This window comes from Theropithecus gelada, chromosome 12 (assembly GCF_003255815.1).
Source record: "Theropithecus gelada isolate Dixy chromosome 12, Tgel_1.0, whole genome shotgun sequence".
In the NCBI taxonomy this organism is placed as follows: Eukaryota; Metazoa; Chordata; class Mammalia; order Primates; family Cercopithecidae; genus Theropithecus; species Theropithecus gelada.
In genome coordinates this window covers 102,088,924-102,113,401 of record NC_037680.1, presented here as the reverse complement: position 1 = coordinate 102,113,401, position 24,478 = coordinate 102,088,924, and the positions used below count along the sequence as shown (strand labels likewise).

At 37.2% G+C, this 24,478-nt stretch overlaps 1 protein-coding gene across 1 annotated transcript in view; it reads right to left on the bottom strand.

Annotated features, from left to right (window-relative positions):
• The window catches only part of NYAP2 (neuronal tyrosine-phosphorylated phosphoinositide-3-kinase adaptor 2), a 247,014-nt gene extending 241,250 nt beyond the window's left edge, over positions 1-5,764 (bottom strand). The window contains exon 1 of the mRNA XM_025405245.1: positions 5,189-5,764. The gene's annotated coding sequence lies outside the window, so the exon portion shown is untranslated. The remainder of the gene's footprint in view (positions 1-5,188) is intronic.
• Positions 5,765-24,478: the final 18,714 nt, after the last annotated feature.

Below are 24,478 nucleotides of genomic sequence, written 5' to 3'. Positions count from 1 at the left end.
TTGAGGAGGCTGTGAGGCTGTCCTGAAGAGCATGGATAAGGAGGCTGGCAGAATGGCCTATAAACCCCAGTGAAGACACCTCTAGCTCTAAGACTTCATACAACTTAATTAACGTTTTTCAGCTACAATTTCCACATTAAAAAAAATAGTGGTTGGAATAGACTCATGTTGTGAGTATTGAGTTAGAAATGCAAATTCCATAAATTTAACCATTATTAATAGTCATAACATTACTGCTAGTTTCACAATTTTTAAACATGGCTAGAATTATATTTAATAATAATATAACCCCTTGATAAATGTAATTTTACTTTGAAACAAAGGTAAGTACAATGTTTATTGTAGTGCAACTTCCTTCAACATGCATTTGTAAATGGAAGCCAGGTTAGGAGTTCGTACATTCTTCCCCCAATCAAATACATATGGACAGCTCCACATAACCATTGTCCCCCATTGTCCACATCCAGAAAATAAAGAAAATAAAGAAACTGGGACATATGGACTATGAAGCTTATCCCATCTCTCAAACCCTAGATCTCCACCCTTCCAAGCCAGAAGTGTTTTTCAGGCAACTGAACTATGAGTAAATAGATTCATGGCCTCACTAGAGAAAAGACAACCTTATGTTCATTGTCTACTTCATTACAACTGCTACCAATTCAAAGCAGTGAGAACCCACAGACAGGTACAACCATAAATCTCTTTGTTTTTTGGAAATTTGTATTTACACCTAAGGTAGATATTGAATAGGGTATGTTGTAAACCACCAAAAAGTTGGCTGCATTTTGACTGTTGGATATTAAGTCAAGTTTATTTGTGGTCCTTAAATGACAATAAGGTATGCAAGAATTTTATAAAGGCTTGCCTCGAACATCTAATCCTATGTTGGCATCCTAGAAGACCGTATTTGTTAAGAGGCAAATGGCCCCTCTCCTCCAGGTAGCATCTTTAGCTCTGTCTCAGTAAGTAAGGGAGTCTGACTTACTGAACGACCATTAACTGGTGCATGGGGTATTTGTGACAACAGAGTGGGTGAGACTAAGGTGGAACTCTGGCTTTTCTATAGGCATCCCTTTTAATAGAGTTCATCCCCTTTAATTGAGTTCATTGAGTCTGTTGCCATTTTTGCTCAAAACAAATTAGATATTTTAGCCCCTTCCCTGCTCCCTGAGCATTGGTTGAAAATGAGCATCTTTGGTCTTCATTTAGAAGACAGAGGTATTCTCTTTGCAATGCACAATATTGATACAAGTAGTGCAACACTGTGTGTACATTCCTTGAAATTTGTGGCCAACATTTAAAATTTGTGTCAGGACCCTCCTGGGAAAGCACCTAAAATGACCGAGATCAGATTTCCTGTACAATCTACAGATACCTTCACATCCTCCCTTTCTCTGCCTTTCCTCCACTGTGGTATTCTGCATTCATAAAAGACTCTTTTTGTTTAAGTTTTTAGATTACTGTATCTAGAATCATAGCCATTCTAATATAAGTTACAGATGTTGGCTTTCACACAGCTGTATGGTTAACTGTTCAGCTTTATTTTATTCTTTCACTTTGTTATTTACATCATGTTGACCACACCCTTCACAAAGATCACTTTGTATAATACTGTGACACTTCTCAAAATTTGAAATTTCATTCCACCCAGCTAAATTGCACCAAATTAAACTGATGGAATTCTTACCATAAATTAAATGCTAAGCATGTAACTGTTTATTGAGTTAACCATTTTCTTATTTTCTTTTGTGCAAGGCCATCATTATACTTTACCAATGTTGAACCTAGACCTGAAGGTAACATTCCATTTCTTTACAATTGTTTCCACTGAAATAAAACTACCCATTATATACACATGTGGAGCATAAGCTAAGTATGGTATGTCCAAATGGAATTCATAGAAACATTAAAACATTTAAAAAACACCTCATTTTTTCTTTTTCTATAGTTTCCTGCTACTGCTTCCATCCAGAGAAGTCAAGAAGCTAAGACACTACGTGACCCTTAGTTCCGAAGCTTAAAAAAAGCAGCATTTTTGAGAAACATGTGTATGCAAAAGAATTGAACTAAGATTATAGATTTATGTGGACTATTCCCATTGTAAATTAAGGTATCAGTTGTGTGTGGTCTCAATCTACCAGAGGGTATTTAATGTGGCACCAACTAATATCAAGACTGAGTTCCCCATGGTATAGAGGGTTTTTGATTAATTACAAGATATTGTTGAATCAATGGTGTACAAAGAGTAAGATAAATATTAGGCATGCCATCTTCCTTCTCATGCATGGTTAAGCATTTCTCTTCCCTTTGCTTCAGAACAAATTTCTTCATAAGTATAATTTCATACATTGTTATATCAAGCACTCTAGCTCTATAAGGACTGGCTAGAATAGATATGTACACTGATTTGTCAGGCAGAGCCTTCCAATGGGCAATTTATCTCCATTTACCAAAAGCAGAGCTTTATAGGTACTAGTATCATCTGAGTAAGTTAGTCCAGTAGCCTTCATAGGCACAGGTCCTTTTATCTTTTATTAAGGTATTTACCTGGAATCTGAAACTTTTATTTTCCAAGATATAAAGTTGTGACAACTCTGTTAACTTGGTTATTTGCCATATATACTAAGTGGTGGAGAGAGAAAAGGCTCTGTCTTGGGAGAGAGTGGATTCCTAATCCTAATACCTGAAGCTCTATGAGAAGCTTCCTTAATTTTAGGCCACAGTTAATCCTACAAGATAATCTTATAGCTATAATAAGATAGTTTATTTTTGTACGATTATTATAATGCTACTTGTGACCAGCCAGAAGAACACAATACATAGAATGGAATAAATATCCTGATTGAAACCTAAATATTTTACTTTTATTGTACTTCACATTTGTGTTTTTATTTTATTTGCAGAGGGGAAAGTTTTCTAGTCTCCACCTTTATATATTTCTGAGCTCTTTAAACCACACCTGTCTCAATGCTGTGAGGAAGTTATTAGAATTTGAGTTACTAAGATTTGAGTTTCTTTCCTACTCCAATCATTGCATCTTCTTTGAGGTAGACAATCCTATTTTTGTTTCCTCATATTATTGATCCAATAAAAGTTTCCCAAGGCAATTTCGACTAATTTTTGTTGTTTTTGTTCAGCAGGAGAAAAAGATCTTTTACAAGTTTTGCATGTACTCAAACCAATTTGAAAACACATTGTGTATGAAAATGTAAGTATGTAAATAATCAGGCTTCTGATACATATGTAAAATACATATGCAAATTAATATTTAAAATTTGCTGACTTCACATAGGACCAAATCATCAGGCTAGCCTGGTTATAACCCATAACACATGTAAACCATGTCAAATTTTTTCTGATAAAAATCTTATAATTTGTCAAGCATTACTCCTATAATTTCACTTTGATTATGCTTGAAATCCTACTCCCTACCCCACAAATGGTCACACTCATTTTCTCATTCTCAGTGTCATCAAAATGCAGCTGTTCTGCCCAAAATGGGAAATGTTGAAGTTACAACCAAGAAAGCTTGCTAAAGTGACTACAAAGACACTGATTGCTTTTTTCTCAGAAAGCAGATTACTTTGCAGTGAGTTTTTCTCCACGGTCTCTCTTCCCAAAATGAGTAAAATAGGCATAAATCGTGTTAATGCAGTAGCATCATGAATTGGTATCTCCCCCTCATCTTCCAGGTTGTCATGGTGCTGTATGCCCATGGTGTAAAGGGATTGTACATTTCCATTAATATTAGAGACTCATGCAAAATGCCAGTGGCTGAGATACTTTTTGGAGTCTTGGGCCAAATGGTTCCAGATGCTTACAAGGCATTATTTGCAAAGTAGATGTAGTCAGTCTAATAAATTGCTGACTGGAGCTACAGTGGGAACCATCTAATTGAATTGGGAGTCTATAATTTATTTATTTTTTTAAACAATAGCCAACCTTCTTGTGTCTAGGATTTTTACACTTCTCTTTCCAAACTTGACAGATGCTTCAAGTTCTCAGGCTTCTCCACTGTCCCTTGTGCGGTTGCAATATTTTTCTCTGGTCTGTTTCCACTAATTCTTTAAACTATCTGTGTCCTTCACATAGTCCCTTTCTTTGCTGAGTTGGCTGATGTATGTTGCACTTTCCATAGGAAAACAAAATAATTTCTGCATTTATGGACCACATTTTCTCATTACTTTGTATAATTGGTGCTTGCTTGACAATATATAAAATAAATAGGAACATTGTCTAAAATGTGAAGAATTAGGAAGAGACTTAATTTTAACTCTTTCTCTATATTTGTTATTCCACACTACTTGGTTATAAATGTTTGGATGTTAAAATGACTAAAACTACATCATGTAACCCTTTCATTTGAATTTCATTATTTTTTTGCTATATTTAGAAAAAAAATCAAATTCTATGGTACCAAAACAACTTTAGTATTTCCTAATGATAGTGAAAAATACTATTTTATGTAACAGTTTTTCCAGATATGAAATACCCACATGTCTTGTATTTAAAATATTGCTGAGTAGTTGGAAAAATTAGGATGGAGACACCCCAACAAAATAAGAACATGTCCCAAGTAAAACAAGTCCACCTAAAGTTTTACAGAAAATATTTATTGTGATGAGACTAATAAAATCTTTCTGACATTGAATAGTATTAAAAAATGTTTCTCAAAGTGTCTAATCAGTCAGGAAGAAGCAGTGTCAGCTTTGCTGTTTGTCTGGTAGTTTTGAATTTTGGGGGGTACTGTGTCTTTTTTTCCTGAGAATGTAAAATTGGGCTCTCACTGCTGACACAAACGTGCTAAGAGACTGTTGTAAAATATTTATGGTATAGAATAGCAGATAAATAGCTAGCATGCATAACTTGAATGCCAATTAATACCCTGGAAAACATTTTCAATGCTTTTAATAATTCAACATGGCTTATTTTACTAATGAAAATCTAGTTTAACCATTTCCATGGTAATGTAACTAAGTGGGTAAGGGAGTAAAAATAGCCTCAGGCTCACTAAAGCCCTGGATGCCTTCACTGTGGCTTTATTTCTGCTCCACCTAATAAGGCATGCAAACTTCAGCATTAAGTATCCCTAACTAAAATCCATTCCATTTTACCACTAGATTGCTTGATCTATTTAGTGCCGGATTCAATTAGCATGCTTAGAGAATCTGAAAAATGAGATACATACCAAAATTTAAGTCCCCAGGGAGAGCTAAGTGCAATAACCAGAAGGTGACTTGTGTCTGTCAGAGCCCTCTCTCACGGTTGATCTCAGGGCAGTTCTGTAGGAGTAATCCAGCACCATAAGAGATAGACTTGTAGTTCAGCTCAGTGTTTCTTCAATTAAAGTGCATTGTGTCAGGATGGGAAAAGTGTCGACTCCGAGATTCTTCATCACTAGATCAGAGCATTCTCGATGTCCTTCCTATCAGATAAAATGGCCTTTAAAGTTTGCTAGGAAGATGCAGTGGCAGAAGACAGGTGCTTGCTTCCTTAAATCGACATTCGGAGAAAAGAGGGCATAGCTAATGGGTGGGGATGAACACACAACCCCTCTCCTTCCAGGTCCAGCAGGGAAGAAATTGAATGATTTTACCCACTTTGCTACACAGATGATTACAAGACCCGAAGCAATCACCAAGCTGACTAAGGTACCTCATTTGATTATATTCTGCGAAGACAAAAATAAATGAAAACAAAAAATCAGAAACATCCTTTCTAAATGTCTCCTTTCAGCCAAAAAGATGCTCTTTCTCATTGCCACTTACATACAGAAGGTTTGGAGCAGCCCAGCTTGTGGCATAGTCCCTCCCCCGTGACAACCAGCTCTCTCTCTCTCATTCTCTCTCCCTCCACTCCCTCCCTCCCTCCCTGCCCCTGACTCCCTCCCTTCCTGCTTCTCTTTCTCCTCTCCAGCTGCCTTAGTCTGTTGAAGCTGCTGCTGATTAATCAGGGATTCTGAAACAAAGAACCTACCTTCTGAAATAAGCAGTAATCTTTCTTCTCTGTTTCTGCAATCCGTCTGCATTGAACGGCAAGGCTGCCAGCGTTCTAGCACCTTGGATAGTTCCTGCTCACTAGGCCCATTGGAAAAGGGAGAAGAAGCAACTGAAGAAATTGCAAGAAACCGGAAAGCGGCATCGTTCTAGTTTGGATTTCGGCTCCCTGGGGGCTCCCATCCTCATTAAAGGCCTCACATCTAGGCAACAGAACCTCTCTCTTTTATCTAACTGAGCTGAAGTCTGATTAGTAAATAATAAAAGGAAAAAAGGGTAAAGAAACACCCTTCATTTATATTCACTATAGCACTAATTCAGTCTTTATGGAGAGGAAAAATATAAATCCATTGAAAACAAATGTTCTTACTACAGAGAATGGTTAAGTTATAAGCATTTCATCCCTGGTGTGGCTAATGAAAATGAGCAACAACTTAAATGGAACATCTAGATCTCAGTTTGATACCTTTATTTGATATCAATTTTGCCTCCACCCTCCCTGCACAGCCGAGCCATGCACACAATTACTGCTGACGTACTTCAGGCTGCTGCTTGGGGAGATAGGGGAGGAGCCTTTTAACCTCATCAAAACAGCTTCATGCCACCTGCTCCCATGGCATGAGAACAAAACTAGCCCACTTAGAAAGAACATGCACAGTACACACGTGTGTGGAACAAAGGTCTCACTCGGACTGCATATTTTTTTAACTAAAATAAGATGCAAAATAATTGTGACATGTATGTCATTAATTCCTATAGACTCGTTGTTAAAATTAAAGTCATTCTATTTCTGATATTTCCCAAGGACTCTCCTCATTCTGTTCTTAATACTCTACTGAATATATACATATATATCATGTTATATACCACAACTTATATATGGGAGTGTGTTTGTGTGTATTTATATTTACTAAGTTCAAAGTTTTTATCATACTTGCTCCTCCTCAGTGAAAACTAAAATGTACATGTTATAATCTATTAACTTTGCACTATGATAAAAGGAACAATATACAATACATTTCCGATTGATATGGGCTAAAAAAAGCAATTCTGATGGGAGGGGATGTGCTTATTATTTGATAGTGACCAGTTGATTTTTTCCCCTCACATTCTTTTTCAGTAACTCACTGTAAATGACCTTCAATTGCAGGTTGATTTTCCCAAGAGTTATTTTTAACATCTATATTCATAACCAATGTCTTAGAAAATAGTTTTCTAAATTTAGTTTTTAATGCATTGACAGACCACAAAAATAAACTTAAGTTCGCCTGTCTAATTCTTAAATGTCACCTGAGACTACGCTATAATTTTTTAAAATTATATTTCTTTTACTTGTAAGTACCTGAGGAAAAATAAAATCAACATATTACATTACTATAAAGCTTTTCGATTTCACATGTTCTGAAGTTCATTCCTGAAGCTCATCACTTATTTCTTGGTCTTTGTGTATCTAGCTGGTTGGAACAGGATATCTGTTTAATTTTAAGAAGGATTCTGCAAGACTAGATAGATGAAAAGAAAAGAAGGAGGAGAAATACAAATGGGAAACAGAAGAGGTCACACCTCTCTCATACTCTCTTCCCCCATCCCAATGCTCTCCTTCTCCCTCTCTCTCTCTCTCTCTCTCTGTCTTACGAAGGTTCTAAATACCTAGCACATTGCTGAAAACTGCCTCAAGCACCACTTATAAACTAGTAACAGCCACCACACTGTGATCAAGAGGTTTACTAATGTGCCATAATTTTTGGTAGTGAAGTGTTCTCATAGATTTTGTCTTTCAGCACATGACCAAAGGTGGAAAAAATTCTTTACAAAAAAAAAAAATTATTGACAGACATTTTAGAAAATGGAAATACTTTATCATGACCAATAATTTTGCCAGTCCAGAGATCTATATTTTGAACTATAGAGAGTTTGGATAAGCTGTAGTGTAAAGTCCATTTCTATATATGAGAAAAATACTGCCAAGATAAGTACACTGACTTACTTCCAAGCTCACGTTTATTGCCTCATTAGGATTAAGACCCAAAGTCACTGGGCTGACTGCAGGTCACCTCATCTTTGGCCAGTACAGTGGTTCTCAGTCCCCTTGATTTCATGCACCAGAATAATCCAAACAAAATGAGGAGAGGCAGACATACAGTTGCCAAGCGTAAAAAATGAAGAATTTGCCATTTCCTTACCACAAAAATTCGAAAACTAAAAGGCTTCTTTATATTAGAAGAATAGAGAAAGCATACTTATAACAATAGATGGTCTTTTAAGTTTCATATTTTCAACTTTAGGAAAATATATATTTTCCTTCATTTCCTTCCTTCCCTTCTTCCTTCCTTCCTTCTTTCCTTCCTTCCTTCCTCCCTCTCCTCCTTCCTTCCTCCCTCCCCTCTTTCCTTCCTTTTGTTTCTTCTTTCCTTCCTTGCTTCCTTCCTTCCTTCCTCCCTTCCTTCTTTCCTTCCTCCCTTCCTTCCTCCCTCCCTCCCTCCCTTCCTTCCTCCCTCTCTCCCTTTCTTCCTCCCTTCCTCGCTTCTTCCCTCCCTCCCTTCCTCCCTTCCTCCCTCCCTCCTTTCCATCCTTCCTTCCTTCCTTCCTTCCTTCCTTTCTTCCTTCCTGATTTCCTGCCTCCCTGCCTTTCTTTTCTTTTTCTTTCTTTTTCTCTTTATATTACAGAATAGGGCTTGAGAATCATCACATTATACCAATCCCATTTTCTCAATCCCACATTTTCCTCATTCTAGGTGTCAATGTCACTGATAGGGCAACATCTTCTCTGGAGACATATTAGTGTATAGGAGTTTATAAAAACCTTTGAGGATCATGCTGAGAAGGACCCCAGAACTACTTTAGGTCTCACTGAATGAAACAGCAAAGGATCTTTACTCTTGCAAGTCATCTTAGAGCCAAATGCAGAACTCACCTCTACTCATTTCAATAGTATCCGGAGAAAAGTGCATTGGAAAAACTTTAAGTTAAAAATCCTCATATCAGGAATAAAGGTATAGAGATATGTAAAAAGCTCAAATTATACTCATGCATTGGTTTATTTCTTGTGCATCTTTATAAAATACATGGATGTTTCTGATGTCGATAAGAAACAAGTCATTGAGATAAGATACCTGATGACTTGATATTTCTTTTAAAGTTCTTTAGTCAGGGTAGAGTTTAGCTCTTTTGGTTACACTGTATTAATGGTGTTTGATGTTTTAGGGGTTAAATAGGTCCTTTCAGTGAACTTGGATAGACCAGAAGAGTCAGCGCCCTGAAAATGCTTCTTATTCTACACATCAGCCAGATAGTGGAAGGTGCTTGATGTATAAAAGTGATGTAAATGAGAAAAGTGGGAATTGAAATAGAACAATCTAGTTATCCAAATTTTAAAGGGTTTATTCAAATACATGAAGTGAGGATGTACTCTCTGAAGTCATATCAAAATTTATTACAAAGCCTTTCTAGTTTTTTTTTTTTTTTTTTTTCCATGATCTGTACTCTTTCTATTATTCTTTTCACATTTAGCTTAGGGAGGTGACCCCTCTGTTATAATGAAATTATTCCACTAGGGAAAAAGCTAATCTCCTTCCCATCCAATCAGGATTTCTAACCCTTCTGGTAACAGCATGAAATGAAAGTCTTGGTAGAATGAAAACCATATGCTCCTCGTGATTTTTGCCTGTAACAACGTAGACGTCGACAGAAGTCGCACATATGACTTAGGGGTCGTGGGGCAGCAGATGGCAATATGGGTGCTCCAAGATGTAGCATACTCAGTAGCTAAAAAAGAAAGAAAAAGTAAAAGATTTATGGTCTAATAATACACAAAAAAACTGCATTTATAGTGCCAAGGGGGAAAATTGGCAATAAATGAAATATTCCCATGACAAGAGACTTAAGAATAGATCCCAACATCCCTCCATTGTTTTGTCCAACAGATATTTTCTAGTAAAGATTTCAGAAATACCATCAATGTATTCATCGCTATACTAAAAATGATAAAAATATTGCTAAACAAGGATCCATATATTCTAGTGAATCAGACACCCCCACTCCAACCAACCATCTCTCTTCTTTGAATGAATAATATCTATACTTTTCAAAAGTCAAATATATCTTACCCCCATAGTTTGTCCTAATTTACCACATTCAAACTGGATGCTTGCTCTCTGTATTATGAAATACCCAGTATAATTAAAAATAGTCATGAATTTTTTTATATTCTACCAAATATTCCTATTTCATTGTTCAAATGTTTTTGCCTAAGAGTCCTTAAGAGTGGAGCCCTTCCTTTCTGTTCCCATGGCCCCAGCGTATAGATTGTGTCTAGTCAGTGGTAGGGATTTTCTGAATGAATGCATGACTACATATCTCATCTGATGACATGTTCTGCACAAGTAGAAAATTCAAAAGTACCCATATAATGAACATGAGATTGTCTTTTTTAAAATAAAAGTATAAATGGAAATTTAAATATAGAAGTAACCAAACTAAATTCCAAGTAAGTGAGGAAGAAAAATATTTCCAAAGGGACTCCATAGTTTTTCTAACTAAAAATGCAAAATAACCAGTTTGAAAATTGCTCCATAGGAAGACCAACTGAATATATAAACACAAGGATCATATTTAGAGAAAACAGTAAGATTCTTCTAAGATACTGTTTTAGTCAACTCAGGCTTTGAAAACAAGATACAATCGACTGAGTGGCTTAAATAACAGAATTTTATTTTTCACGGTTCTGGAGCTTGGGTAGGCCAAGATCAAGGTGCTGGTAGATTTGGTTCCTGGTCAGGGATTCTTTGCTGGCTTGCAAATTGTACCTTCTGGCTGTGTGTCCTCACATGGGAGGGAGAGAGAGAGAGAGAGAGTCTCTTCCTCTTCTTATAAGGACACTAATCCCATGACAGTGGCCTCACCCTTTTGACTGCTTCCTAACTGTATTCCCTCCCAAATGCCCCACCTCCAGATACCATCACACTGGGGCATAGAGCTCCAATGTATGGATTTTGAGGCAGACACAAAGATTCAATCCAAAACAGAGACATAAAAAAGATTCGGGAAAGTATAGAAATTCCTTGTTCTTGAATAGGAAGAAAAAATTTAATAAACAATTACTTCTTACTAAATTCACTAGAGTGAATGCAATTCCAATTTAAATAAAACTGTTTTGTAGGCCTTGAAAAGCTATTGGCAGAGATGTTCTTGACTAAATATTAAAACATCCTGCAAAGCTTTATTGATTTTATTGTAGTATGGCACAAGACTTGATTGTGAATCTATAGTATAGGTTAGAAAGTGCAGGGAAAATATATACAACTGTAGGTATTTAGCATTAAATATATCATTGCATATTAATAAATAATAAAATTGAAAAACAGAGAAATGTATACATACACAATGAATTTTCACAGTTCCTTACATGCAAATAAATCTAGACACTTGCAAAACAAAATGCGGTCTAAGAACCTACAGCATCAGCTCATTATATATGCAATTTGGGTCTCTCCCCAAATTGCCTGTCTTAGTCTGTTCAGGCTGCTATAATAAAATGTCACAGACTAGGTGGCTTAAATAACAGAAATTAGTTTATCACAGTTCTACAGAGTGGAGGTCTGAGTTCAGAATGCCAACATGCTTGGGTTCTGGTGAAGGCTCTCTTTCTGGTGTCCTCACATGGGGTGGGGGAGAGATTGAGAGAGAGAGAGAGAGAGAGAGAGAGAGGGACAGCTAGCTCTCATAAAGTCACTAATCCCATCTTCAGGGCCCTACCCCATGACCTAATTACCTCCCCAAGGCCCCATCTCCAAATATCATCACATTGAGAATTTAGGGTTTCAACATATGAATTTGAGGGGACACAAGCACATAGTCCATGACATTATTTGGGTCAGGATCTGCATTATAACATATGTCTAGGTGATTGGGGATACATATTAACATTTGAGTAAAACTGTTCAAAGAAATTTCTCTGATGATGAAAATGGTATATATCTGCACTGTCGAAAATAATAACCATTAGCCTGATGCAGTAGCATGAACCTGTAGTCAGCCTGCTTGGGAAGCTTAGGCAAGACGATTGCTTGAGCCCAGGAATTCAAGACTAGCTGGGCAGTGTAAGGAGGGCCAGCCCCTGAGAAAATAAAATATAATATAATAGCCACTAGCTACACATGGCTATTGAGCACTTAAACTTTTGTTAGTATGACTGAGGAATCACATTCAAAATTTTATTTTAATTAATTTAAATTTAAAATCCACATGTAAATAATGGCTACCATATTGAACAATTTATCTCTAGATGTCTGAAATATTTGTATATGAAAACAGTAATTTACGAAAATAAATTTTAACATTATCTTAGAGTAGAGATGGCCCATCTCAAGATAACTAAAGATAAACTTCGAAACAACTAAGTGATAACAAAGAAAACTGAATACATAAAAATGTAAAACTTTTTTTAAAATTTATTTTTAACCTTTATGTTAGGTTCGTGGGTTCATGTGAAGGTTGGTTATATCAGTAAACTCATTTCATGGGGGATTGTTGTACAGATTATTTCATCACCCAGGTATTAAGCCTAGTACCCAATAATTTCCTTGTGCTCATCTCCCTCCTCCCAAACTCCACCCTCAAGTAGACCCCACTATCTGTTGTTCTCTTCTTTGTGTTCTTGAGTTCTCATCATTTAGCTACCACTTACAAGTGAGAACGTGTGGTATTTGGCTTTCTGTTCCTCCATTGGTTCAACCATTGCGGAATGCAGTAGGGTGATTCCTCAAAGAGCTAAGAGCAGAATTACCATTTGACCCAACAGTCTCATTCTGGGTATACTCCGAGGAATATAGATCAAAGATACAGCATGTGAATGTTCACTGTATTACTATTCACAATAGCAAAGTCATGGAATCAACCTAAACACCCACCAATGACAGATTGGATAAAGAAATTGAGCTACATATACACCATGGAATACTATGCGACCACGAAAAAGAATGAAGTAATGTTTTTGTGGGAACATGGATGGAGCTGGAGGCTATTATTCTTAAAAATGTAAAACATTTAAGTAGGAAAAGAGTATAAATAAAGTTAACAGTTGTGTATTTCTATATTTTATTATAAATAAATAAGAACTAAACACCATAGCACTAAACAAGGGCAAAGAAAAGGAAGGGGTCAATCATAAATAAGAAATCGAAATGGCAAATACATACAAAAAATATGTTTAACCTTATAGTAATAAAATGAAAATTAAATCAACAATGGGTCTTAGTTTTTCATAATAGCTCATGCTGGCATAAATGTGGAGAAATGAATAGTTGTGTAAATGCACACAACCAAAATGTGAGGAAATATGATAGTTTCAATTTTTTAATGTGCACAGTCTTTGAAATAATAATTTTACTTTCAGGACATGGTAAGTGTGCCAGACTATATGTTTGAGACTACTCATGGTTTGGAATAGCAAAAATGTTAAAGCTTCCTATATGTCTAAAAACAGGAGAGTGAAAGATATTATATAACAATTAAAATCATAATATAGGTCTATATTCATTTATGTGAATGTGGGTATTGTGAGGAGGGCAAGAGCATTAGCTCTGAGAAGGAACCACTGGGCTAGTGTACTGCTTACCCTGTAACCTAACTATGTGACAATGGGAACGATATATAATTTCTCTCTGCCTCAATTTTTTTTTCTGAAAACAGCAATAAGGATAGTATAAACTTACACATTTATATTGAAGTTTAAATTAGTTATATGTAAAATCCTATGTAAAATAACTATATTTAGAATTTAATAACTATCAATAAATGCTAGCTGATCTTTTCTCTAATTTTTATTTTAAGTTCTGGGGTACATGTGCAGAATGTGCAGTTTTATTACACAGGTAAACATGTGGCATGGTGGTTTGCTGTACCTATCAACCCATCACCTAGGTATTAAGCCCAGCAAGCATTAGCTATTATTCCTAATGTTCGCCCTACCCCCACCCCATGACAGGCCCCAGTGTGTATTGTTCCCCTCCCTGTGTCCGTGTGTTCTCATTGTTCAGATCCTACTTATAAGTGAGAACACGCAGTGCTTGGTTTTCTGTTCCTGTGTTAGTTTGCTGAGGATAATGGTTTCCAGCTCCATTCATGTCCCTGGAAAGGACATGGTCTCATTCCTTTTTATGTCTGCATGGTATTCCCATCAATGATAGACTAGATAAAGAAAATGTGCTATATAACACGATAACTGATATTTCAGTAGATGTTATAATAGTAATAAGAAAGTACATGGAAAGATAATCAGTAATAGGTCTGCCTTTGCCAAGTCACCCATTAGTTCATGAGTGGCCATTTAACTTCCTTTACTATTTCACTTGAAATACTGTTTCATCCTGTCTTTCATGACATTGGATTCTTCTGTTTTTCCTCTTATTTCAATGCCTTCTTCCTCCTGGTTTCTTTGCTGACTCCCTCCTCTGTTTAAGTTCTAAGTGTCGGAATGCTCCAGATCTCAGGCCTGGCTCTCTGTCCTTTCTCTATCCATATTTTCTTCCTGATCCTTCAGTCTAAAAATGAAAGCCACCAGTCCCTTTATTACATCGACTGGATACATTCCATTGCAAATACATACCACCATTTGAATGATCTTGTTTACACACACATTTGTAGGATATATTCTTACTACTGGTAATTTTATTAGTTTCTCCTTACTAAGATGCAAGTCCCATGAGAATAAGAACCTTGTCAGTGCTTGTTCATCTTTGCATCCCAGCATATGGATCAGTGTCTTGTATAAGAGTTCTTGAATGAAAATTTGTTGAATAACTGTATTACCTAGGAAAGAACATCTTTTAGAACATGTGCATACCTATAATGCTTTTGCATAAACATAATATTCACAATAACAACAGTAATAGCAAGCACATACACAATGTTTATTATGTGCCCTACTTATATTAACTAAATCATTCAATCACCACACTAATTTTAAGAGATAGGCACTTTAATTCTTCTCATGTTAAAAATTAAGTTTTGAGGCAAACAGAGTTGAAGTGATGTCTAAGGCTATGCAACTATTACATGTAGAGGAAAATGCATATTATAGAAAAAAATAGCATAATTTTGTTTATATCTGGCATTTGTCTATTTTTTATTTAAAAATAAATGTCTGTGTTGCTTAGGTCTCCCCAATAGGTGTATACTCTTTTTACAACACTTTTATATGGTAATTTTAAGGGAAATGTAAAATCATATCTTCGCAAAACTACCCCCGAAAGAAGAGCCTTTGGAATCTGGGGGTTTCCACTTAATTTTAAAATAAGAAGGTAGGAGGATTTGTGGAATAGAAATGCCTCCAATGCATTACCAAGTTGGCAGTATCTGCAACAAAGAGATAAAAATTCAAAAGTAAGTATGAGTGTATTGGGCAGATAGGATTTGGGGCAAAGTAATAAAGAAAGCAGGGGATTGCAGGTGGAAACAGAACCTGCCTAATGAAAACATTTAAAACAGAGTTTAGGAGATGATGTCCTTCAGGTTTGGGGGCAGATTGGTTTTCAGTGACTGGCTTCCTTGATGCTGAGCCAAGTCTTGCCCACTTTTTCGGCTTCTGTCACATAAAATACTATAGCTTGTTTCACCTAAAGTGGGAACACTGTAGTTTTCCTTAAGCTCACACAGAGTTGATATGTATTTGAAAATACCCATCAGTAATTAGAGAACAGTGGAAGAAACAAATGACAGCTGCAGCCTACAGTATATTCTCCAAGTCTATTTCCTCACTTAATTTAGTTAATTCAAGTATAGCAATTTGAGAGAATGTTAAGGCATATGAAGTGGTCACAAGAAATTGATTACTAAAGTAAAACATGAGGACCTAACATTCTCAAAACTTGACAATCAACAAAATAATAAATTCACAATTATATTCCTCCATGTCCTGATTTTAACTCTAGGTTGACTATAAATTAAATTAAAGGTGCTCTCAGATAAAATTTCAGTTTAATTGTTCTGTAGTACTCTCTATATGGCTGGCCATTATTGTGAGGTCAAATTTAAATATAGAAACAGGATTTTGGAGATAATCTAGTCTAACCCCTTCATTAAACAGATCAGGAAAACGAAGCTCAGAAAGTCAGGCAGCTTGCCTAGGAACACAGCACTGCTTCTTTGGGTGTTCAGGACTCATTTCTTCTAGTGTGTAACACTTTATCTTCATTCATAGATCTCCTTAGCTCTCTTTTCAGGAGGTTAAGAAGAATAAACTACTGGATTTCAAATGGAAATTAAGGAGTAAATTAAAGAGTAAACAATTTTGAACAGAGAAAGAGGCACTAAAATATCCACTGGGATATGAGACAGATTAGGCCAGCCTTGGTAAAATTGTGAAGTGGTTTTCTGGAGACCCCAGGAATCTCTAGCTCCATTCTACTCCCTCAGCCAAGTGCCTTACACCCTCTCCTTGACTCCTGAAAACTACAAACTACAAGCAACAAAACTAATAACAGATTGTCTCTTGACAATCTGTTATTAGTTCCAGTTTTGCACTCATGACTTCCTCTATTTGAGAAGCTTTCCCCCCAGATACCTGTGTGTCTATCTTTGATGCTTTCTCCAACCTCTTTCATGAACACCACCCCCAGTCTCTCATATTACCCAGTTGGCTGTAGAGCCAGATTAAACCAGGTTTACATTATGGCTTTAGTCTTTGTTAGCTGTGTAATCTTGAACAATGATTTAATTTCTCTGTGGTTCAACAACTCATCATTAAAGTTGCAAGGGTACTTACCTTACAGAGTTGTGATAATTAAATGAGTTAATATTTGCAAGATGCAAAACATTAGCTCCTGTTGCCCTATTTATTACCTTTCTTTTCAATTTTTGAGACATGGTCTCGCTCTGGCACCCAGGCTGGAGTGCAGTGGCATGGTCATGGCTCTCTACAACCTCTTCCTCCTGGGCTCAAACAATCTTCCCACCTCACTCTCCAGAGTAACTGGAACTACAGGCAGGTGCCACCACACCCAGCTAACTTTTGTATTTTTTTAGTAGAGATGGGGTTTCCCCATGTTGCTCAGATTGGTCTCAAACTCCTGCAATCAAGTAATCCACCTGCCTCAGCCTCCCAAAGTGCTGGGATTACAGACATGAACCACTGCGCCCGGCCTTTAGTACCTTTCATGTATTTGTATTATGTTATCTTAATATATTTACTCATTTATTAATTAATTGTTTATCTCTGCTGTTAAGATAAAATTCTAGGAGAGTAAGGAACTTGATTTTCTTTTCTTTTTCTTTTTTCTTTCAAGACAGGTTCTCGCTTTGTCAGCCAGGGTGGAGTGCAGTGGTATGATCAGAATCACAGCTCACAGCATCCTCAACTTCCTGGGTGCAAGCGATCCTCCCACATGAGCCTCCCAAGCAGCTGGGACCACAGGTGTAGACCATTATGCTCAGTTAATTTTTAAAACACTTTTTGTAGAGATGGGGTCTTACTATATTGCCCAGGCTGCTCTTGAACTCCTAGGCTCAAGTAATCCTCTTATCTCAGCCTCCCAAGTGATTTTCTTTTTCAGCTTATATCCCAAGTATTCAGAAAGTTTCTTTGCAAAGAGAAGGCCCTCAGTAACTATTTCTTAAGGAGCCAACAGTCATTTACATTTCAGTGGGCACTCAGGTATGTCCTCAGGCCCCAAAAGCCCCAGCTTCATTTTTTTTTTTTTTTTTTTTTTTACTTTAGGTTCTGGAATACATGTGCTGAACGTGCACGTTTGTTACATAGGTGTACATGTGCCATGGTGGCTTGCTGCGCCTATCAGCCTGTCATCTAGGTTTTAAGCCCCGCATGCATTGAGGATTTGTCCTAATGCTCTCCCTCCCCTTTCCCCCAGCCCCCAACAGACCCCAGTGTGTGGTGTTCCCCTCCCTGTGTCCATGTGTTCTCATTGTTCAACTCCCACTTATGAGTGAGAACATGTGGTGGTTGGTTGTCTGTTCCTGTGTCAGTGTGCTGAGAATGATGGTTTCCAGCTTCATCCATGTCCCTGCAAAGGACATAAACTCGTCCTTTTTTATAGCTGCATAGTATTCTATGTGTATATGTGCCACATTTTCTTTATCCAGTCTCTCACTGATGGACATTTGGGTTGGTTCCAAGTCTTTGCTACTGTAAATAGTGCTGCAACAGACATACATGTGCACGTGTCTTTATAGTAGAATGATGTATAATCTTTTGGGTATATACCTAGTAATGGGATTGCCCAGCCTCATTTTTCACCACGGAATGAAGCTCTGTTGTGTTTAAAGGTGTTTCAGGCCTCAGTAAGGAAGACTGTAGAAGGTGTTGCAGACTCACGTGTACAGGCACAACCAATTCTGTGTCTACATGAGTGACCTCTGAGTGCTGAGCAGAGTCCTTTCCCCAAGTGGTTTTCCCACGTGAACCACAATAGTTTCTGGAATTCCATTCTCTTCTTCACTTAAGCTCAGTCTTTAACAGAGGTTCACTAAAATATTCAATGCAAGATATCTGTATTCATATACACGTGAATTCTAACTTCTAGGTTATCAACTAGTTTAATCATTTTTCTAGTAAATAGGACTCTGACAACAAAACCAAAGTCTGTGGTTATAATCACCTAATTAATCTGACCAGCACTATGTAAGTATCTAAACAACAGTACAGGCAAAATGATAGAAATGAAATGTGGAGGCAACATAGCTTATTAATTTTTTTGCTATGGAAACTTTATATTTTAAAAAATTTCTTCAACTTTTAGTTTTTCTCCATTCTATGTCTGAAATAAATGAATATGAAATAGAATGCCAAACAATCAAACAATATATAGAAAGCCATGTCTTGGGAAATGAAATAAACTAGCCTTAGAAAAGTCAAGGATGAAAGAAAATCAACTGCTTTCCAAGTTTAGGTCACATTTGACCTAAAGTCTAAGAGACCAGCAATAGATCTGAAGGAAGTACAGATAATCAGGCCAAGCATAAATATCACCAGAGGTAAGGAAATGTGAAGAGCTGATTTTGGAAGTGAAAAAAACTTTTGAAGACATGGATACCCAACAGCTACCTGGTGCAGGAGCTACAATCAGTAGGCATTCAATAACTGCTGCTTATTGAATAATGTATAGCATAGAGGTAATAGGCTTTTTCCTTCTTTCTTCCTTCCTTTCTTTGTTTCTTTTTCTTTCTTTCATTCTTTTTCCCTCTTTCTTTCCTCCTTCTTCATATTGTTGTTATTATTATACTTCCTATGGCCGTACAAATTAAAAGCACAATTAAATTAATATTTATTTTGTGCTCCCACCAATTAAGTAAAAATAACTTAAAACAAATTTTTGTGACTGAATTCTACCTGGGCATCTAGTGAAGATGTTTTGAGATGAGGGGGAGAAAGAATGCAGAGATAGAAGAGGATAGACTCACTGCTTCATTTATTTTACAGTTTAGATTAGTGCTTGGAAAAGTCGAGAGATTTTTGTTAAATTTTCACTTATATACCTGCTGATGTTTAGAAGAACCATTTCAATAAACTTGTGTTTCTATTCCCTATTAATAAAATAGGGGCTATGAATTACTTTGTCTACACAAACAAAATAAAACCATATTAAAATTATGAGACTACAATTATAAGACAACCATATTATGTTAAATGACATAACATAAAGCAGATATATAAAATTAATTTTTCCAATGTCTTTATTTTATAAGAACATGGCACCACAAAAAGTTGTTATTTGTGCGGTCCACCAATGATCAATCTGTGGTAAGATTCTAATTTTCTCACTCCCAGTTTGCTGCTCTTTCTCCCAGAGGGATGACCTGGAAGAACAGAGGCTGGAATAGATGTGACCAAACTTCTACTTCTTCATCTAGAAAACAATATTTTGTATTCAGGTGTGTTCCCAGGTACATTCACCTAGAAAATCATGTAGTGAGCAGCTTACTGCAAAGTGTATGTAACTGCATGTATACAGAGAGTCATCCCTCACATCCACAGGGGATTGGTTCAAGGACATGTGCAGATATCAAAATCTGTGGATGCTCAAGTCTCTTATGTAATAAAATGGTGTAATATGTTCAGTATTTTAAAATTTTTACACATATTCTTCCATGTACTTTAAATCATCTCTAGATTACTTATAATAGCTAATACATTGTAAATAATGTGTAAATAGTTGTTATACTGAATTTTGTATTATTTTTATTTTTATATTGTTTTTAGTTGTTTTTTGACTAATATTTTCAATCCATAGTTACTTGAATCTACAGACACATACAAATGGCCAACTATATTCTCAGAGTAAATGCACCACCATAATTTTAAAATCTACCCATTTGTATGTTAATGTAAAGTTATATTAAGATACAAGATTTGAAAAGAAGTGGTTTTTAGTAGATGCTCTAAATTTTATTTTATAATACAATCAGGGTAGGGCATTCAGCATGGATGTACCATTAGCAAATAGGTAGTAACAATCCAAATAAAAAATAAATTTTAAAAAGTTAGTGAAAGTCTAATGTAATTACAACTGATTTATAGTACAATATTTATTTTGAATGGAGACTCTTATATCATTTAAAATATTCCAAGCATTGTGTATATGGATTAAAGTTTTTTATCCATTAAAAGAAAACATACAAATTGCAGGATGCTCTAATAAAGCAAAACCAAACCCCAAATGATAAATGCACACAGCCTATTTTAATCTGAGGCCCTCTGTGTAAGGTTTTGCGTTTACTTTTACGAAAAGAAATAAATCATCTGAAATCATCTAAAAACCAACATAAACTACTTACAGTATCTTTAATTTGGCTATCTTCCATTATTTTCTTACGGATTTTTTAATGGAAATGTTTTGCTATGAAAATGTACGTAAAATTTGACAGGTTATGTTTTAAACCCATTAAAAGCTATACTGTGCTCCTTATACCCAGGTCCTAAAACTAATAATCATATGCAACAAATAATGTATATGTATGAATCCATTCTCACACTGCTATAAAGAACTACCTGAGACTGGGTAATTTATGAAGAAAAGAGGTTTAATTGACTCACAGTTCCACAAGCTGTCCAGGAAAAATGGTTGGGTAGGCCTCAGGAAACTTACAGTCATGGCAGAAGAGCGAAGGGGAAGCAAGCAAATTCTTCATATGGTGGAGCAGGAGAGAGAGTGAAGGGGAAGTGCTACAAACTTTTAAACTACCAGATCTCATAAGACCTCACTCACTATCATGAGAACAGCAAGGCGGAAAATCTGTCACCATGATCCAATCACCCCCCAATAGGTCCCTCCCCCAACACTGGGAATTGCAATTCCATATGAGATTTGGGTGGGGACACAGAGCCAAACCATGTCATTTTGCCCTTGGTCCCTTCCAAGTCTCATGTTCTCACATTTCAAAATACAATCATGCCTTTCCAAGAGTCCCCCAAAGTCTTAATTCATTCCAGCATTTTACTTAAAAGTCTAAGTCCAAAGTCTCGTCTCAGTCCCTTCTGCCTATGACCCTGTAAAATCAAAAACAAGTTAGTTACTTCCAAGAAACAACGAGAGTACAGGAATTGGGTAAATGCCTCTATTCAAAAAGGGAGAAATTGCTCAAAATAAAGGAGATATAGGCCCCAAGAAAGTCCAAAACCCAGCACGGCAGTTATTAAATCTTAAAGCTTTCAAACTAATCTCCTTGACTACATGTCTCATATCCAGGGTACGCCGATGTAACGGGTAATATCCCAAAGCCTTGGGCAGCTCCAGTCTTGTGGCTTTGCAGGGTACAGCCCCTGTGACTGCTTTTATGGGCTGGTGTTGAGTGCCTGCAGCTTTTCCAGGTGCACAGTGCAAGCTGTCAGAGGATCTACCATTCTGGGGTCTGGAGGACAGTGACCCTCTTCTCACAGCTGCACTAGGCAGTGTTCACATGGGGATTCTGTGTGGGAACTCCAACCCCACATTTCCCTACAGCACTGCCCTAGTAGAGGTTCTCCATTAGGGCTTTGTTTCTGCAGAAGACTTCTGCCTGAACATCAATGCATTTCCATACATCCTCTGAAATCTAGGCAGAGGTTCCCCAGCTTCAACTCTTGCCTTCTAAGCACCCACAGGCCAACAACACATGGAAGGTGCCAACGCTTAGGGCTTGCACCTTCTGAAGCAACAGCCCAAACTATATATTTGCCCCTTTTAGCCACAGCTAGAATTGGAGTAGCTGGGACATATGGCACCATGTCCCCAGGCTGCACAGAGCAGTGGGGCTTTCAGTCCCACAAAAGCATTTTTCCCTCCTACACCTCTGGCCCTATGATGGAAGGGGCTGCCATGAAGGTCTCTAAAGTGCCCTAAAGGCATTTTTCCCATTGTCTTGGCTACTAACATTTGGCTCTTCTTTACTTATGCCAATTTCTGCAGTCTTGAATTCCTCCCTAGAAAATGAGTTTTTCTTTTCTGCCACATAATTGGGCTGCAAATTTTCCAAACTTTTATGCTCTGCTTCCCTTTTAAATATAAGTTTTAGTTTCAGGTCATTTATTTGCTTATAAAAATGAACATAGGCTTGCAGATGCAGCCAGGCCACATATTGAATGCTATGCTGCTTAGAAATTCTTCCATCAGCTACCCTAAATCATCTCTCTCAAGTTCAAAGTTCCACAGATCTCTAGAGCCAGGGTAAAATGTCACCAGTCTCTGTGCTAAGGCATAGCAAGAGTGACCAGTTCCCAGTAAGTTCCTCGTCTCTATCTGAAACCACCTCAGCCTGGACTTTACTGTCCATATCACTATCAGCATTTTGGTCACAACCATTTAACAAGTCTCTAAGAAGTTACAAACTTTCCCTCATCTTTTTTTTTTTTTTTTTGAGACGGAGTCTCGCTGTGTCTCCCAGGCTGGAGTGCAGTCGCGTGATCTCGGCTCACTGCAAGCTCCGCCTCCCGGGTTCACGCCATTCTCCCGCCTCAGCCTCCCAAGTAGCTGAGACTACAGGCGCCCGCCACCACGCCCGGCTAGTTTTTTGTATTTTTAGTAGAGACGGGGTTTCACCATGTTAGCCAGGATAGTCTCGATCTCCTGACCTCGTGATCCACCCGCCTCGGCCTCCCAAAGTGCTGGGATTACAGGCTTGAGCCACCGCGCCCGGCAACTTTCCCTCATCTTTATGTCTTCTTCTGAGCCCTCCAAAACTGTTCCCACCTTTGCCCATTACCGAGTTCCAAAGTTGATTCTACATTTTCATTTCCTTCCACTTTCATTCCACCTTTATAGGTGAGATGAAGCCAAAGGTACTTAAAGCAATGTCCCACTCCTGGTAGCAATTTTCTGTATCAATTCATTCTCACACTGCTATAAAGAACTATGTGAGACTGGGTAATTTATGAAGAAAAGGTTTAACTGACTCAGAGTTTTGCAGGCTGTACAGGAAGCATGACTGGGGAGGCCTCAGGAAACTTAAAATCATGGCCGAAGGGCAAAGGGGAATCAAGCACCTTCTTCACATGGCAAAGCAGGAGAGAGAGTGTGAAGAGGGAGTGCTACACATTTTTAAACAACCAGATCTCGTGAGAATTCACTATCATAACAACAGTAAGAGTGAAACCTGTCCCCATGATCCAATCACCTCCTGCCATGTCCTTCCCACAATATTGGAAATTACAATTTGACATGAGATTTGGGTGGGGACACAGAACCAAACTATATCATTGTACAACCTAAACAAGTATTCAATTGAATTGAAAGATTTTGCTGTTCCAAATATACATTATATATTATATATATATTAATATTATATATATATATTCTAAACTCATTTATGTCTTCCTATGTAGGCAAACACGAGAAAAAAGAAAATTGTCTGATACTCAATGTTTACTTGATGTTTCTTCTAAGTTTTCACCTCGAGTCACATTGGAGGTTCCACATTTTTTCACTCTGCTATATGGTGTCACTAAATACTAATAGGGCAATTCCATGGGGATACAGTCACAAAGTCTACTATTTTTGTTATAGAGTTTATCCTGATTTATGAATGAGAACTCTTGCTTGTGGCAGAAACAAGACTTAATGAACTTAGAAAGGAGAGTCATTTTTTCTTTAAATCATGGTGTGTTGTTTTCATCTTCAGTGTCTGAACAATCAATGGTCTGAGGGCTGGATTTGGTGCACACAAGAGAAAATAGACATGGGGTCAAATGCCAAAAGGAGAGTCTCATGCCGTCTCTTGCATATTCTTTCAGTTCACCTTGGCTTGATTTTCTCTAAATACAAAGTAGTTTTCTTCACATGACAGTGGACATGGCTGTCAATAGTTCTCAAGATCCATAGCATACAGTTTTCATCACCTAGAGGAATTATCCATATTTGAAGTACCAGGAGAGAAGGGAGAAAGGACAGAACACATCTGTTTCCTTTAAAGCCATTACCTGAAAAATCCACAAATCACTAGTCCTTAAATGCTACCAGTCAGAGTTTTGACCCATGGCCAAACTTATCTGCAAGAAA